Below are 16,814 nucleotides of genomic sequence, written 5' to 3' on the forward strand. Positions count from 1 at the left end.
TACATATGGGGGTCTGTGTCCAGCAATTCTGTTCCACACTGGGAAGCATGGTTTAAGTAATAATCACATTTCTAAGACTGACACATGCATTTAAAAGCAGAGGGTATTTGCCTCTCGTGCTAGAGGATTAACATTAATGCTAACATTCAGAGCTTCTCATAGCCTCTCTAAATGTTCATGTAAACTGGTCTGAGAAACAGACCTCAAATTTAGATGCTTAATGTCACTGTGAAAGGTACAAAGTGCCAGAGCACAGGTTGTGCCTGCCATTTTAAAAGGTTTCAGGCAAGCTCTGGGTAGTCAGCAGCTGAGGTTTGGTCCAATCTGATGGTCACATGATCAAAAGGGGGCCACTGGATTAGAGGAGGGCTTGGCAGCCTCAGTATAAGTCCAAGCCCTAGAAGCAGAGCTGGTAGTTACACCTAGGATGCCAGGAGACCAGGAGCTGCAGGCTGGGTGAAGGTCAGGGTAGCAACTATGGGGATGGAGGAAGTTCCTGGTCCTGGGGCATGACCTGAAACTGCAACCTGCTGGGGTTGGATGGTGTGGTGGGGTGGCCTGTGGTAGGGTGGTTCCCCAGGAAGTGCCACACTTGTGCTTCCCCAGTGACAGGTGAGGATGGGTCACCAGAAAGCCTCAGCCCCCATCTGGTAGGTTACCCTGTAGAGGGGATATGCTTGGGATCCAAGCACATCGACAGATGCCTGAGGCCTAAGTGGGCCACAGGCTGAGTTAGGGGTCCGGGCATGTCAACAGACACCAGAGGCCTGAGTGGGCCATAGGCTGGGTTTGGGATGCCTGAGGCCAGAAAAGGCCAAGGGCTGGAGTTAGCCCACAGTGTGGGGCAGTAGGCCTGATGCCCCATTGTAGAGTATAGCCTGAATTGGGTGGCCTGAAGGTCGTTAAGGGGCCAGGACTAAGCATGAGAGAGAGGAAGCCTGAAAGGCTGTATAGAGTAGGACCAAGGGGGCCTGAAGAGCCATACAGAGTAGGGCAGAGTGTGTGTTGCCCGTAGGGGAAGAGAATGGATATGACCCAGTAAAAAAGGCAGTGTGAATGTGACCTAGTTATGGGGCATGAAAGGGGCCCAGCATAGGGGCAGAGTTCAGCCCTGGAGAGGGCTACATAAGAGTCAGCTGATTAGATGACATATGCAAGGCATGGGACATGATATACGGATGGTTTGGAGTCATGTAGTATGCCCTTGGAATCAGGCAATAAGTGAGCAGCCACCCACCTATGGAGAACTATTTATTTCCATCAAAGGCATGGCAGATGAATCAGGTAGGCAAATTGCCCTAGACAGGTGGATGGGCCAACAACTGTACCAGCCTTGAGATGGGTCCCCTATCACAGACACCTATAACATACAGAACAGGCACAAGTTACTCACAGGTGATTCAGGGAAGTCACATGCATCTTAAACATCATACAAAAATGCTGGTTAGACTACAGTCAACAATCATTTCCTTAAGCTTTGTAACACCAAGTACAAATGCAGGTTTATAGAAGATACCTCTCAGCAATGAACTGCTTTATGTTCAACATGTTTTCAGTTTACCTTTAAGAAGCTAATATTGAATCCTGGCCATCTGAACCGATTATTTTGCATTTTATATTGCTCTATTAAGTGGAATGATTACCCTGGGAATAGGGCCAAAAAGCTAGACTGATACTATGGTTCAAGACTCCATATCCATTACTGGAATTTTCAGAGTAAAGGGGCAGATTCCATGAGGTTACAGCACATCTTTCTTGAAAGTCCTTAGGTACCATGTGTGGAGTGGAAGGTGCTCAGCACATCACTGAATCAGATTCCCCCTCTCACCAAAAAATCAATACTGAATCCTTCATCCTGTTTAACAAAATAGGTTGGTAACCCAAGATTTGAAACAAAAGCATCTTAATGGTCAGTTAGGAAACAGGTGTCAAGAAAGATGGTTTTTACTTGTAGTGGAACAGCAGAAACCCATATTGTTCCCACCAACCTATGTACACCCACACACACCCACAGATCCCTATCACTGAGGATCAGAATACACGCAGGATATTCAGATAGATATATTTAGAGTGCGATACACAAAAGCTGGTATTGCAATCCCTTTTAAATAAATTAAGATGTACTGATCTGCTTCCCAGCTTGAATTTAGGTCAGGTAAGTTATAGAAAAGGACTTCTCTTTATTCAGGCTCTGGAGAAGATTCTGACATTAAAATATAGCTTTTGATTTCCACAGGGCTGGGGGTATCCCCATAAGTTTTATTATTTTATTTCCAGCCTCCATACTTTCAACAAAAATTAAATGTTCAAGTTGTGTCAAAGAGCAATGCTGGCAATCCAGATGAAACAATAGGTTATGTTTTGCAATAATTTCTAAGGGTTCGTGTTCCAGCACATCATTAATAAGTTTAAATGGTTTTCAAGGCCCACTGCTTACTTTTAATGCAGATATGAAAATGCAAGTATTTTCAAAAATGGTTTTGTTGGAGCTGTCTGTAAATAATGCAAGATAATTTGTTACCACTAATTCTGGATCACAGATGTCCTAGTTCAAAGCCCACCACGTCAACAGAAAGTAGGCTGTGGAGCTTTCCCCAGGTAAACTGTTTTGACAGTGATTTTTGTAATATCCTCCATTGTCCTCTCTCTCTCTCTGACTATATTACACACAATAATCTTGCTCCATTTTTTCCCTTCAGTCTGGATTCAGACCTCAATTAAAGTTTCTCCAAAAAAAAAGTTGTGTTTCAATTCATATAATGCACCATTTTAAAAAGCAATTTATCTTTGCTAATGGATCTGTTTTCAGATTAAAATGTTTTTCAGCACTTTTCTATATTATCCCTTTCTACAATTACACTAGTTATCTATATTAAACTGAAAAGAACCACACAGAACCAGAGATATAATATTAGGATTAAGATTCAAAACAAGATTCACTGGCCACTGAAGGTATTTTCAGAGTCTCTGTAGCATGGAGCCATGTGATTTGGACAACTTCTCTTTCTCCTAAAACCAAGTCCAGCAGGTATAAAACATAATATCCAATAAAGAGCACAGAAGGACAGATACTAATTTTTAACCTCTCTAGGAGAAAACAATTCATATCTATATATTGCCTATTTGCCCTGAAACAAAATTAAATTGTTCCTTTCAATACTTGCTTGAATGAGATAGACATCAGGAATGCACTAGAAGACTACATTTAATGCAAAACTAATGGCATATTACAATCCAGTTGACACCTGCCTATCCTAGCTATTTTCTCAGTAATATTACTGATTCCATGTGGGATCTTCAGGATGTAATTCACAGGAGAAGGCCCTATCCACTATTTATACCAAACTAACCTGGTTAAGAGTTTATGCAACTCCAAGAACTCTAGAGGGAAAAAAAGCAGGTTGCACAAGCAGATAGAACAGCACATTTATGGGTATTTATAGACATGCTCTGGGAGAGGGGGGCACTTTAACTGGAGCAGCTCCAAGAGCCTCTCTAATTAAAGTTCCCAGAAAGTCACGTGTATCAGCATCCCCATGCTGACAAATGGGGTGGGGGCACTTTAACTACAGCTCGAAAGAAAGTGTACTGTCCATGCATTGCCAGGGCAGCATAGAGCTCACAGCACCAGTGAGCTTCCCACATGGCCCCTCTGTGCCCTGCAGTTCTAGGTCGCAGCCAGTGGGCACAGGTGACTGCACCACCCCCAGCCCCCTAAACAAGCCAAACACAGCCCCATCCTGCTCCCCTATGGGGCCCTGCGACCACACATTGTGGCCCCAGCCCCCAAGCTCCATGTACCGCCTGGCTGGGCAGCAGCCACAGCCCCTGCCCAACTCCTGCCCTATGCAGGCCTCAATTCCCGACCTCCCCTTCTACTTACCTGCAGGAGCTGCTCTCCAGGTGCCTACTTGATCTCCCTCCTCCTGCTGCCTCCCAACCCCTTGCAGGCTGGAACTCTGTCAACATGCAGAGAGCCATTTACAAAACTGCAAAATCCACAGGTTTTTCCATTAACGTGAAAAATCCGCTATTTTCTCAGGTGAAGGGGGAAATGTGAGTTTTTCTCCATTTTTCCATGGGAAATGCAAAACCCTGATTTTGTTTTGTTTTTTGTTCATCTGTCCCTGTCCCATTCCCCCCCGCCCCAACCTAGAGCAGGGATAGAATCCTGTCCCGGCTCACCAGCTTATTAACAGCAACTCACAGCTGTAGTTCCTAGTCTAGCCCCTGCTCCCCAGCCCAGCCCTCTAATAGCAAGTCATAGCTGTGGAGATGGGGGACAGTCAGAGAAGGTTTTTAGCCTTTAGATATGGCTGCTTCAAAAAAAAAACTGACTAGCACTAACACTGATCAACATTTGAGCAGCTCGAAGTGCAATGTGTAACAAGGCCCTCGGTCTACTAAGGGCTTGCTCCTACCACCTTTATTCACCCAATGTACAATGACTCAATTTTATATACCCATTTCTATGGGGCTACTCGCACCCCAATCCAGCACAGAGATTAGGCAAAGATTTAACTTTTAGCACACAAGTATTTCCATTAAAATCAATAGGAGTAATGGACTTAAGTTTTAAAAAACTCTGAATAATTGATTTTCTGGGTGGAGGCTTACGTGAGCAGTCTAACCGAAATCAAGATATTACTTAGTACGAGCAAGGAAGGCAGAACTGAAACTACTATTTCAGGCATTATAAAGACCTCTAGCATGGTCAGCCAACTGAACTGATGCCTTATTAGCTTTACTTCTAGACTTCAAGTATGTACTTATACAGGTGCTTATTTTAAGATAAATCCATTTTTTTATTTCAGTGACATTATACCACATATTTGGTGTCTATAACGCATCAATAAATCAGAAGATCTAGAACACTGCCTTGCAGATTAGTTTAGCAGTCATGGATTATAACTGAAGAAGAAGATCGTAAAATGGGATAAAAAAAACAAAAAAAAAACCGCACTTAAAGCTGTCCCCAAAATGCTATACACTGTGTGTTTATGCCACTAAGACTCACTGAGGACTATAGTGAACAAACTAAATACAAGTTTCTTCCCAACAGGAAGCAGACATGAAGACAATCAGTATGACAGGACACTGTTCTCATCATAGTCATAGCTGAAGGCAGCCATTGGCAGTAGTGGAAATGGTGTCAGCCCATTTAAATTTTACAAGAACTGAAGCAAAAGTTTCCCAGCTTTGTAGTTGCAGAAAATCTGTTCTCCACTCCATCTGTTCTTTAAGTAAAATGACTGTGTGAACATGTATACATCAGAAGGCATATTCACTCTACATGGGCTTCACTCATAGTCAACATACAGAGAGACATGGAGACATGATAAATATAATCAAACGTTACTTGACACTTAACAGTTAAGCAAGTATTACCCAATTCCACTTTAAACATGGAAAGATTAATTATATTCAGCAACCTTAGTGAAAAACCCATAATATTTAACTTTCAAGTGTAAGGGTTTAACAATGTGGCTGAAGTGTTAGTTTTATAGCCACAGGTATAATAAAAGCAGTTAACTGAAACCTTCTGAGCAAGGTTAAGTACTTAGATTAGAAACACTGAGGTCAGGAAACTCCAGAGGTAATTCAGAAGTAAAACACAACAACAACAAGGGGAGAACTGCAACAGCAGAAACAAATTCATCTGCAAGCTGAAAATGCCCTAAAGCAGGTCGTTTACTTTCTCATTACAGACACAGAATGAAAGTTTAAAAAAAAAAGGGGGGGGGGGGGAGGGGGGAAGACATTTTATTGAATATACACTATTTTACAGACAAAGGTTAGTTCTATTTCTTTCGCCTAAATATAACAGAGAGATGCATAAAGGTAGCAATATCAAGAAGTAATCCAACTGCTGTTTTGTTTAGGGAACAGGTGTGGTTTCAGTAGCAAGTCTGAAAATGCAAACCTTTAATAGAGTTAATAAAGAAATAAAAAGGGCAAACTATACGGCATGACAGGCAAGCTGAACCATCAACTTGTTCCACTACTTACGATTAGTGGAACTACCACTAAATTACCCTTCCCTAAACCCCCCAAAAGAAATACACTTCTTGAATCAAACCTACTGAAATTTGTTTCAGAGGAAATGGAAATGCAAATGCATCAAGTCCACATTTTAAAATCTCAGAATATTTTAAACCAAAACATTTTATTAAAACAATAAGTATATTAAAATTGAATGAAACAATTATAATAATTATGATAAATGGCAGAAATAAAGGGATTGTAGTAATCCTCGATCTTAACTGAGGTCAGCTGTACAGTTTCTACAACAGGCATGGAATTGACAAGTTTGAATTTCCAGAAGTCACAATGCATCATCCATATGTGAGATTCACAGATTACGACTTTTCAATATCAGGACAATTAAGACTTACATGAACTAGGATTTACTCTGCATTATTGTTACAATTTAAAATACACTCAGCAAAGCAGGAGGCTGAGCCTGGACACACACAGTGACCATTTTTAAAAGAGAGACTCGAACTCTACCTTCTACCACCTTTTTGTTTCTTAAATAATGAGTACTTTATGTAGTAGCCACAGAAAAGGTGCCATCGCAAGCAAAATGAACGTGGCAGTATTTTCTACTTGCCCCTAACTCTCAGGACCTGGAGAAAAGCCTGGTAGAATAAGTCTATTCAAGGACTGGGCAGTGAGCATGCACATGCATTTCCCCAGGTACAAATAGCAGCAGCACCCAGCAGCCTTAACTGAAATCCTGGGAGCTTCCCAGAGCTCCAGCACCAGTGATCTGGTGCTCACAGCCTGGCTGGCAGCTGGAGCGTGGTTCTGGCTGGCCAGGCTCTAGTTTTGGGCACCACACACTGCTGCCATGTGTGCCACTCCCCTTTTTTCAGGAGAGGGGTTTTTTTTCCACACCGGGATCTCCTGGGGTCAAAAAAAAAAAAAAACAAAAACCCACCACACTGCAAGTTTGCAGCATGGCAAATGCCTCCACATGCAGCACGTGCAGTTTGCAGCACCGCATACGCACTTATCTAGACATGCTTACTGATGTCAACTGAAAGACCACCATCAACTTGGCGAGGCTTAAAAAAAAAAATCAGGCCTATAACAAGTGTCTGTCTGATTATTCTGCATAAGGGAGAGTGGGCTCTGTAGGTCACAGGAATGAAGGAATTTATGAGGCAGTTTGAAGGTGGTCACATGACCACTTCCAGCAGCAGATCTGTCCAGGTGCACCACACATGCCTGGACAGAAGGCTTTAGTTTCCAATGTTAAATATATACTTTTGGGCCGAAAACTATTTAAAGGAGGTTTTCTGGCCTTTATAGACAGAAGTTCAAACTACATATTGAATATAAATTAAGAAATGTTTATTTAAAGATGCATACATGCTCCAAACCAAAAATAAGCTCCAAGGCACTGAGTCGCAAACCTGGGTGCCTTGAGATCCTTTCAAGTATGCCATGGAGCATCATGCAATGTTAGCACATTTAGGTATGCGAATATGATCTACTGGTTAAATCCGGAGATTTCAAATAAGAATTTATAGCGTTAAAACATTCTGACCTGTTGTCATCCTTTTAAAATTAAAAAATTGTTTTATTTTTTACTACAGGAAAAATAATAGAACTAAGAGCTGGCATTTTCCAAGGGTTGCCCTGCATCTAAAAAGGTTGAGAACTACTGCTATAAGCTTTTAGGTCAGGGTTAGAAAGGCAGACATTTGACAAGATAAGGTTTGAAGAGAGATCATCTAGCATAGGAGAATAAAAGGTTAATACTTGCTCTAGTAGCAAAAGAAGAAAGGTGCCTTGTGGAGTTTACATCACCAAATACAGTTAAAAGCCTACAAATGCTAGGCTATGTTTTCAGAACTGACCGATTTCTGGTGCCTAACTGAAACAAGAGGCCAGATTTTCAGGAAGTACTAAGCATTCAACCCCCTTAAAAAAAAAAAAAAAAAATCTTATCTACTTAAAGAAAAAACAAGGTAGCTTATACTGGTCACCCAGAAATTGAGATTCAAAAGAAGAAAAAAAACAAAAAAAACCCTACCACTAACCATTTTTAACAGTTTAGGCTTTTATTTACCAGCTGAAATGATGAGATAAAAGAATGTGAACAAAACCAAATGGAACCTGCTTCAAACAACTTTATAATCCAAATGGAACAGGACAAGATAAAGGGAGATAAAGAAGGTGGGGGAAACTGGGAAATAAAAACTACAAATACTATACAAGGTATTAGCTGCCAAGCACCACACATTTCTTATTTTGTTCCTTTATTTTAAAATGTGTTTATTCCACACTGAATCCCCACTTCCTCCCTTGTGTCCTGATCCCATCAGATCATGCCACAATTTTTCCTGGTTCTTGATCACAGAAAACAACAAACAATTACTTTAAGAAAATGTATAAACAGACACCAATAATTAGCGTCATTTTTACCCACACTCACTACACGGGCAATATTCCTCAGAAACAGATTCAACTGTGTCAGTATGTTGTTGAACAATGTTTGAAAATACATACACTCATACACTCTTAGTTTAAAAGTGAGCCCAGCAGCTGAGTTACATTTTTATGTTCAACCAAAACTAAACAAGACTTCACCCATGTTGGATAAGTGTTGGTTTTCATATTCAACATGTTAGAAAACTGCCAGTTAAAGATGATGTCAGATTTTTACCATATTCTTTCAAATATAAGGATATAGATATAGATCCTGGGTCTTAAATTATGGTTTAAAAAAAAAGATTCTTAAATGCCGCAAAAAGGCTGTACCCTTGTAAACTTGTCTTTGTGTGAGATGTTATCTTATTCTTAGCTTAAGAGTCAGGAAATGTGAATGAATCTTAAGGATTCAACACTGTCTTATTCTAGTTTGTTCTTAAACTGCAATTAATGCTCACCCACAACAAGGTTTAACTGTATGAATTTACAGCATATCCATGATACCTCTATGATGATCGATTTAAAGATTCTTTGAACAAATCCCATCAGCCTTGACTTGACAGACCATACTCCTTCCTTTGAAGCCATTACACAATGTTGAGTAAACATAAAAGAAAAAATTCTAAGAGATCAAAATCCATATTTACACAACAGCAAGTACTTCTAAGGAACGAGCAGTTTAGCTTTGTCTCAATATTTTTCAAAGCTCTGTAACTTCCTATTTTTGCAACACTGTTAACAACCCTTACTATTAAACAGAGCAGGCTGACAGAAGCTCAAGAGGTATGGGGGGGAGGAAGGAACATCTCCCTGCCGCAAGGAACTTACAGTGTAAAGCAAAGCCAGTACAGACTTGACATGAGATGAAAGAAAGATTCAGGGTGAAACCCTGATCTAACTGGGGCCAATTTAAAAAGAAACCTGTGTTGACTTGCATAGGGAGGGTACTTCACCTCCCCACATTTAGATCACCTGTGCAAATCTCTATTTTGACATCAAGCCACAGCAAAATAGAAGAAGTTTCACAGAAACACTTCTGTCTCCCTACTCCAGCTTTCTACACTGCAGATATATTTTTAATAAGCAAGATCTGGAGAAAGAGGTCTGACCCTCTTTCAGCACCATTAATCATCAGTATGCAGTAACCAAAATGCTCTCTCTCAATCTTATCGCAAAATTCCCATGATTTATGTGGACTGTAAATTCACTTTAAAAGTTTACTAACAGATTTTAAGCCACAAAGCAACTAACAATTACTGCCAACAAGGAATGAGAAGAGATGGCCTGATACGACAGCTGCATTCAACCCCCTGTTTGGATCAAAGGAGAGTTCAGACCCTGCAGCCAATATATATAAAGAATATCATCCAAAGCCAGGCCACCAGAGCCAGACAAGGAGCTGAATTTTCTTTTATAATGAAGTCACCATAATTTGTGGTGCACAATAAAATAATGATTGGTACGGGGCCCTAGAGAAGACAGAGGCACCATTTTCAGCAAAGTGGTTGTGTCAGAGATCCAAACCCCAACAAAGAGGCATTCCAATTATTCCTTCCCACCTGTCCTAGGTTGCACTGAAAACCATGACAGATGGTTGTAGTGTAGGCTGTAGCTGAACAGAGGAGGCATTTCCTTGAGATTTACAGACCTATGAGGTTGCAACAAAAAGAAAGTGCTCAAGTTGGTCAAAACAGGAGCAGTCAGCACAGATCAAATGCCATCTAAGCACATGACAGTTACTAACGATAGCAGTGATGCATGTATTCTCATTAATTCCACCTTACTGGACTACTTATTTGAGACAAATTCCTTTGTTCTACAAACAAAATATATGATGTTCACTCCCCTCTTCCTCTTGAAGTCTGAGACTGCAGTCAGTCATTAAAGAGGACCCATTAATGCAGGGGTGGACAAAATACAGCCTGAAGGCCAGATCTGACCAACCAACTAACTGACTGGATCCACACCGCAGGCAGGTGCCCACCAGTTGACTGCATCCAGCTGTGACACACTCAGACCTGTGCCTGCCAACAACCCCAACCACAGCCACTGTGGCTGCAGCCACCTGGGTACTACTCAGCTCCCCCAGCCTCCAGCAGATCCTCCTCCTCCTGCCCCTGCCGCACCACTCCGGGCAGCAGATAGCACTGGGAAACAGCAGCAGCCCTGAGGACCACATGCCCAGCCACCTACAAGTAGCTGAATGGGTAGAAGTCAATCAGGAGCTGCAGCCCCACACACTGGGGCAGGAGCTACCAAGCGGCACCCCCCGCCCCACCACCTGGACATGTGGTGCCCCACATGCATCTCCACAGCTGCCACTGCTTCCCAGCACTACCTGCGGCCTACAGCAGTACAGCAGGAGCAGGAAAAGAAGGAACCTCAGGAGGCAAGGGGAAGCCCAGCAGTACCCTGGGTGGCTACAGCCACACAGAAAGCAGCCCCGCTGGGAAGCTGTGCGTTCTGGCCGTACCACTGGCAGGCACAAGTGCGAGCATGGCACAGGCTGCCCTGGGTAGGACCAGGCAGGGGTCGGTCCCATGCAGAGCACTGCGGGCCAGATTGGGGGAGGGGGGTAACCCACCTGTACCTGCTACATGAGCCCCCTGCCCCCGCTCCAACTTCCAGGACCTAGTGCACAGGCAGCCCCCAGCCCCCCCACACTCACAATATATAGGAGTAAGACTTTAAATTTTGAGTTATTATGCAATCGCCTTTATATGCACTACTCAAAACACATAAATCAAGACAAAGAAATATTTTTTGAAATAGAATGTTAGAGTAGATGTTTGATTTTTAGTCTATGATTTTTTTTTAATTTGTTAAAATAAGATTCTGAAAGATTGTGTGTGTGGCCCTAACCAGCTTGCCAAAACTCGTTAAGTGGCCTGCCAGCCAAAATAATTGCCCATCCCTGCAGTCACCACTCTAAGTTCAGAAAAATGCTGTAGATCTTTTCTTTATTCGTATAAATTGAAAACAACCTTTAGAGTCATAATATTTTCCTACACATTGGACATTAACCTCGTGTTCCAGGTTTGATTATAACTAGGAATTCTTGACAGAGAAATCTGATTTGCTCTATTAATACTGTCGATGAAAACTTCTCACACTTGACTCTGGCGCCCTCATTGGTTAGCAGGTAAGTCTGAGAATAGCATGGTTAATAACTAATACCATCCATTCTTACCAGGTCTCCCTCCCCACCCCCTTTTAAGCAGCTCTCTGGAAATATCCTTTTATATATCAACCGAAAATATCAGCAGCCTAAATACTTGCCATATGCCAACAATAAGAATGACAGAAAGCATTTTAAAAGGAGTACTGTAGGCAGGGGAACTTTCAAAGCTTGACCACTAGCAAGTGATGCTGTGTATTGGCAGCACAGGATTTTCAAGATTTAAAATTATTACGTGAAAGTAATGAGAAAAAAGAAGGTCTAGGGTGATCAGCCTAATGGAATGTCGACAGCCCAAGCCAGAAATGTGATTGGCTGATGGACAGGAAATTAATTCTCTAGGAATGCCCTGTACACACAAAACGAATCTGTACCCCTCATTTGAAAAAAATATCAAGTAACATATGCCTATGCTCCCTACTCATCCTATTTTCAATTTAGGAGACCAATCACAAATCAGACCGTCTGCTTCTCCTGGGTGGCCCTTAATCCCTCCCCCCAGAGTGACCTACACTTCAATTATTATTGCTTTAGAAATAGCTTAACGTGCAGGCTCTTCCCTAACGTTCTGCAACTGCTTCTCAAATGCTGAAAATGCTAGAGATAAAAAAAAAAAATCCCTTTGAAGCTGGGAGGGGGGAAGAGACCTACACACAAACTGCTACCACTAGTTCCCATTTTGAGTCTGAAAACAGGGAGAAAAATGCACATCACCAGCCACTTTAATCTTAGAGTTGTACTGCCATCCACAAACAGCTGTAGATGTCTTACAATTTTGAGTCAACAAGAGCACAGAACTGAAACAAAGTAGGATTTGCAAGCCAGGATTCCACAAGCCTTTGAAGCCACAGAACTCACTCTGAAACACAGTGCATTTCAGCACTGAAATCCATCCAAGGGACTGAAGGACAAACTTTTACAACACCATCCCTTAAATTGTAATATCAAATACAGACCAAAAAACAATAAAAAACCCCTATTCTTACAGTCATTCTGCATCAGACTGAGAACCACAAGTCATTACATCCAAGCCAATTCTATCATGAAAACTTTTACCCTCTTTTTATATCCAAAATAAGAGCCAGACGTATTTTCTCACCCCATCAGATTAGCAACTTTTACTCCTACACACAACTCGACTAGATGAATTTAGCAAAATGTTAAGAGCCAAGTTTTTCTATGGGAAGAAATGTACATTTCAGGAATAACTAGAACAATACGGCTACTAAGCAGCAAGTGCTCTGTATGCATGAAATAGTTTCTGGATGCAAAGCAAACTGTACACTGGGGAAACAAAAGAGAAAAAGCATCTGTACTGCCTGTGATGCATCTTCATTGCAGGGATGTTCCTCCTAGAATTCCACATGAGGGCCCAATCCTGCCAACTCTTGCATGCAAGTGCCTTTCCCTGTGCCGCAAGGGTGACAGCTCGCAGGACAAATTTGTTAGCCGTTACTTAACTGGCAAAATGTTTGCAATATCAAGGGCCCAGCGCTCAAGGGCTCAACGGTAGGAGGTGCTTGAGCACTGGCAACTGTCCCGTGGGCCGGGAGACGGTTGTCAGCTTGCAGAAGCAAGAAACACTTTTCTCCAGGCATCAAAACCCGATACAGTCCGTAGCTTTTGAAGCAGAAAACTCCAAGCACATTAAACATCACACACATACACACGCGCGCGCGCGCACCCCTTTTCTCAGCACAGGCGCTAAACTGGTGGCCTCTGAACAAAGTGGGCGGGGGGGGCACCTCTTGGTTTCTGCTACAGCAGTACAACGAGCGTTTGAAAGCTAAGGGATGGTTTGGTGCTCGAGTTCTTCCGGGAAGGCGCAGCGCCGAGGGCTTTGCCGCCGTAGCGGGAAGTTCAAGAGAAAGACTGGATGGAGGCACAGCTTCTGCGGCCGGGAGCGAGCGGAGCTGCGCAGGGCCGGGCCGGGCCGGGCCGGGCGCGGGGGCCGGCGGAAAGCCCGCTCGCCGGGAGGGCCGGGCCGGGCGGCCCAGGCGCTGAAGCGGCGGGCGAGGACCGCGGGCGCCAGGCAGGTGCGCCGGGGAGACGCGGGGCGGCCGCCCGGGGCCTTCCTGCGTTACGCGGGGGGCGTAAAAGCGGCTCCTGGCCACGAGGCGCCTGGGCGGGTCCAGCTGCCGCGGCCCCGGGGCGAGAGGCGCCGGCGCTCCGGGCTGGGGGCGGGCGAGGGCCGGAGGCTGCTGCTCCGCTCACCTCCGGGGCTCCGGCTTCCGTCGCTCCTCCAGCTTGGCGGCTGCTGGGGCTGCCGGGGCAGCGCGCTGGGCTGGGCTGGGCTGGGGCGCTCAGCGCGCGGCGCGGGGCATGGGCGGCGGGCGCGCACTGGCGGGGGCCGAGGCTCTAACAGCGCCCTCCCGGGTTCATATTTAAAGCCGCCGGGAGCGCGGCCACCCCCCCAGTGCCTTCCCCCGGCGAGGGCTGCCGCGCGGCGTCACCGGGGCGGGCCGGGCCGGGGCGGGGCGGGGCGGGCGCCGCCGCCGCCGCCTCACTCTCCCCGGCGCCTCGGGGCGAGCTGCGGCCGCCTCCTGCCCCGCGCTCCCCGCCCGAGAAGCGGCGCCTCGTGCCGGCCACGGCTCTCGCTCGCACCAGCTTCTGCTTAGTGCTTAGGGAAAAAAAGAAACTCGCCCAGCTGAAGTTCTGGGCGGAAATCCTGGCGAGCCGCCGCGTTGTGCTCCTCGCCCTCCAGTCAGGCGGGGAGGTGCCAGCCCGGCCCCACGGGGAAGCCGAGCTCCCCAGGACGACGGGCTCTGGGCCGTGCTGGAGCTCCCGCTACGAGGCAAGCTTTCCCCAGCAGGCGAAGCGGCACTTGTTACCCGCCGAACTAGCAGGCGCTCCTCCACTGGTAAGCGTTCAGTGAAGAGGACGTTTCCATTTCCACCCGGCTGCCTTTCTCTGTGAGCTGCTGCACTCCACTCCCAGAAGGGCATTAGGTCCAGTTTTACATCTGTTCCCAGGGTCACCAGCGCTAAAGTCATTTTCTCCCGTGTCCTGCCCATCAGGTTTCAACACATGCAGAACTGAGTTCTTCCAAAAGTTTGTCGAGGACCTGGATTTTCAGCATCACGTTGGCAATGGAGAAGCTGAGAGAGCAGTACAGGCCCTGAAACAGCATCCACTTAAATTCAGAGATACCTTTCTGGCACTCCTAACATATCAGTCTACACCACTGATTCTCTCTGGCTCAACTCACGGGATGATGATTTAGGACACACCATTAACTATGGCTTGTGAGACCAGCAGTGAAGGCTCATGGAGGTCTCTTCCAGCCCTGCTTCTCTAGAGGCAGTGGCAATGTGTAGGGGGTGCTCAGGGGTACACGTGCACCCCTTGAGTGTCCTAGTGCACTTCTTGACAGGCCACGTTCCCCACTGATGGGCAGGGGGAGCAGGCAGCAGTGCCAGTGTCCATGGGCCAGTGTAAGAGCACTGGATGAAGCGCTGTGGCCACTTCTGGGAGCACCATGGCACTTCCGGATCAGCACAATCAGCTGCAAGGGGACCCCCTCCCCAGTCAGTGAGATAGGCATGGGGGGTACCCCCCCAGTCAACAAGATTGGCCATGGGGGGACCCTCCCCTGTTGCTGACTAGTTGCCCCCCTGACTAAGGCGGCACCAGTCACCCATGTCCAGAGGTCATCTAGTCCAGTGTCTCTCAACTAGTGGGACAGGAAGGTTGGGTAGGGACTTCAACTCATTGCCCAACTGAAAAAATCCAGGTCATTTGCACTTCAACTAGATGAATCAGATATCTCGAACAGTGCAAAAGTGGGGTTTGGTTTTTGACAAAATGGTTGGTGGGACGTAAGGTGCAAAGGGTTAAGAACCACTAATCTAGTCCAACCCCCTTCCTGATGCAGAATCATCCCTGTCCAAACCATCCCATACAGCCATCACCTAAATGCTATGTACAGAGGGTGTCCGGGCGTAGGAGACACTTGCCTGATAGGCACAAAATAAAACAGTGCAGGTTTTCCATTGTGTCAGCCTACTGCATGCAAGGTTTCCTTAATTACACAAAATATGCCATATTCCTAGTATATCCATTACACCACAGATCATAACCTGGTCTGTGGACTATTTGTACCAAAGAAAATACAGGCTGTCCTCGACTTACAACATTTCAAGTTACAATGTTTCACACTTACAATGTTTATAAATTGACACCCTATTTGTCAATTTTGACTTTACAACACTTGATCCGATATGACACCACACCAGCAAGCAAGTTCGCTGTGTCGCTCATCTTCCCGGAGAACATCTGTCCAAACTTCCTTGGAAACTTTCTTTAAGAAAACAGACAAGACTCCAGAAAAACCTGCAGCCAAGACACCTGAGAAGACTCCAGCCAAGAACCCTTCAAAAAGTCCAACCAAGAGCCCTTCAAAAAGTCCAGCAAAGTCACCTCAAAGAAGTCCTTCCAAATCAATATGATTGCTATTTACAATATAAATACATTAATGTAGCTATTTTACTCATCTATAACGGATTAAGTATAAAATTCTGACGTATTTTTGGTGAAAACAGGGTATCAGACCTTGGTTCAGGAACCAATCCCCCATTTATAACATTGTTTCTTATAAGAAAATTGGTTCTGAGTTACAATGTTTTGACTTAAGATGCGTTTTCAGGAACCGATTGTGTCATAGGTCTGTGGACTGCCTGTAACGTGGAGCAGAAACTAGGAGCAGGGAAAGGGACGCTAATTACTTGGCCTGCTATTTATCAGAAAGTATTAATTGTTTCTTAAGCACAGATAAATGCTTCCTAATTGCCAGCATGACAGCGATAGTGTCTCATGTGCTAGGATACTTTATGGCTGAACTACATTATGAGCAAGGCCTCAAATATTTTATGGTTATGCAACCATATAACTTGACCTTTCTGTCAAGTGAACACACAAGCCCAGAGTCCTGCTGTCTCTGCTCCCCTTTCCACATTCCTCCCTTCTGGCCATTTCTGCAGTCTGTCCCTTAGCCCCCATCTCTCTCTCTCCTTTATTTGCTGCGCCCTGCCCTTCATGGCATTGCCCACTAAAGACCTCTTCCCAGACAATGGACAGCCCCAAGGATAACAGCCCTCCCATACTCATGCTGTGAAGATGGGACTCCTCAACTGAGATTTAGCATCCAAGCTAAAGTGAGCTGTAACAGCATCTACACTAGCCTGTGGTTCATAAA

General features: G+C 44.9%; 1 protein-coding gene across 3 annotated transcripts in view; it reads right to left on the reverse strand.

The window, feature by feature from the left end:
* Nucleotides 1–13,977, reverse strand: part of SLC4A4 (solute carrier family 4 member 4) — a 312,036-nt gene extending 298,059 nt beyond the window's left edge. For all 3 annotated transcript variants that reach the window (XM_090031969.1, XM_090031970.1, XM_090031968.1), the window contains exon 1: nt 13,835–13,977. The gene's annotated coding sequence lies outside the window, so the exon portion shown is untranslated. The remainder of the gene's footprint in view (nt 1–13,834) is intronic.
* Nucleotides 13,978–16,814: the final 2,837 nt, after the last annotated feature.

This window comes from Crocodylus siamensis, chromosome 2, assembly GCF_052110815.1.
Source record: "Crocodylus siamensis isolate JL-2025a chromosome 2, ASM5211081v1, whole genome shotgun sequence".
Taxonomy (NCBI): Eukaryota; Metazoa; Chordata; order Crocodylia; family Crocodylidae; genus Crocodylus; species Crocodylus siamensis.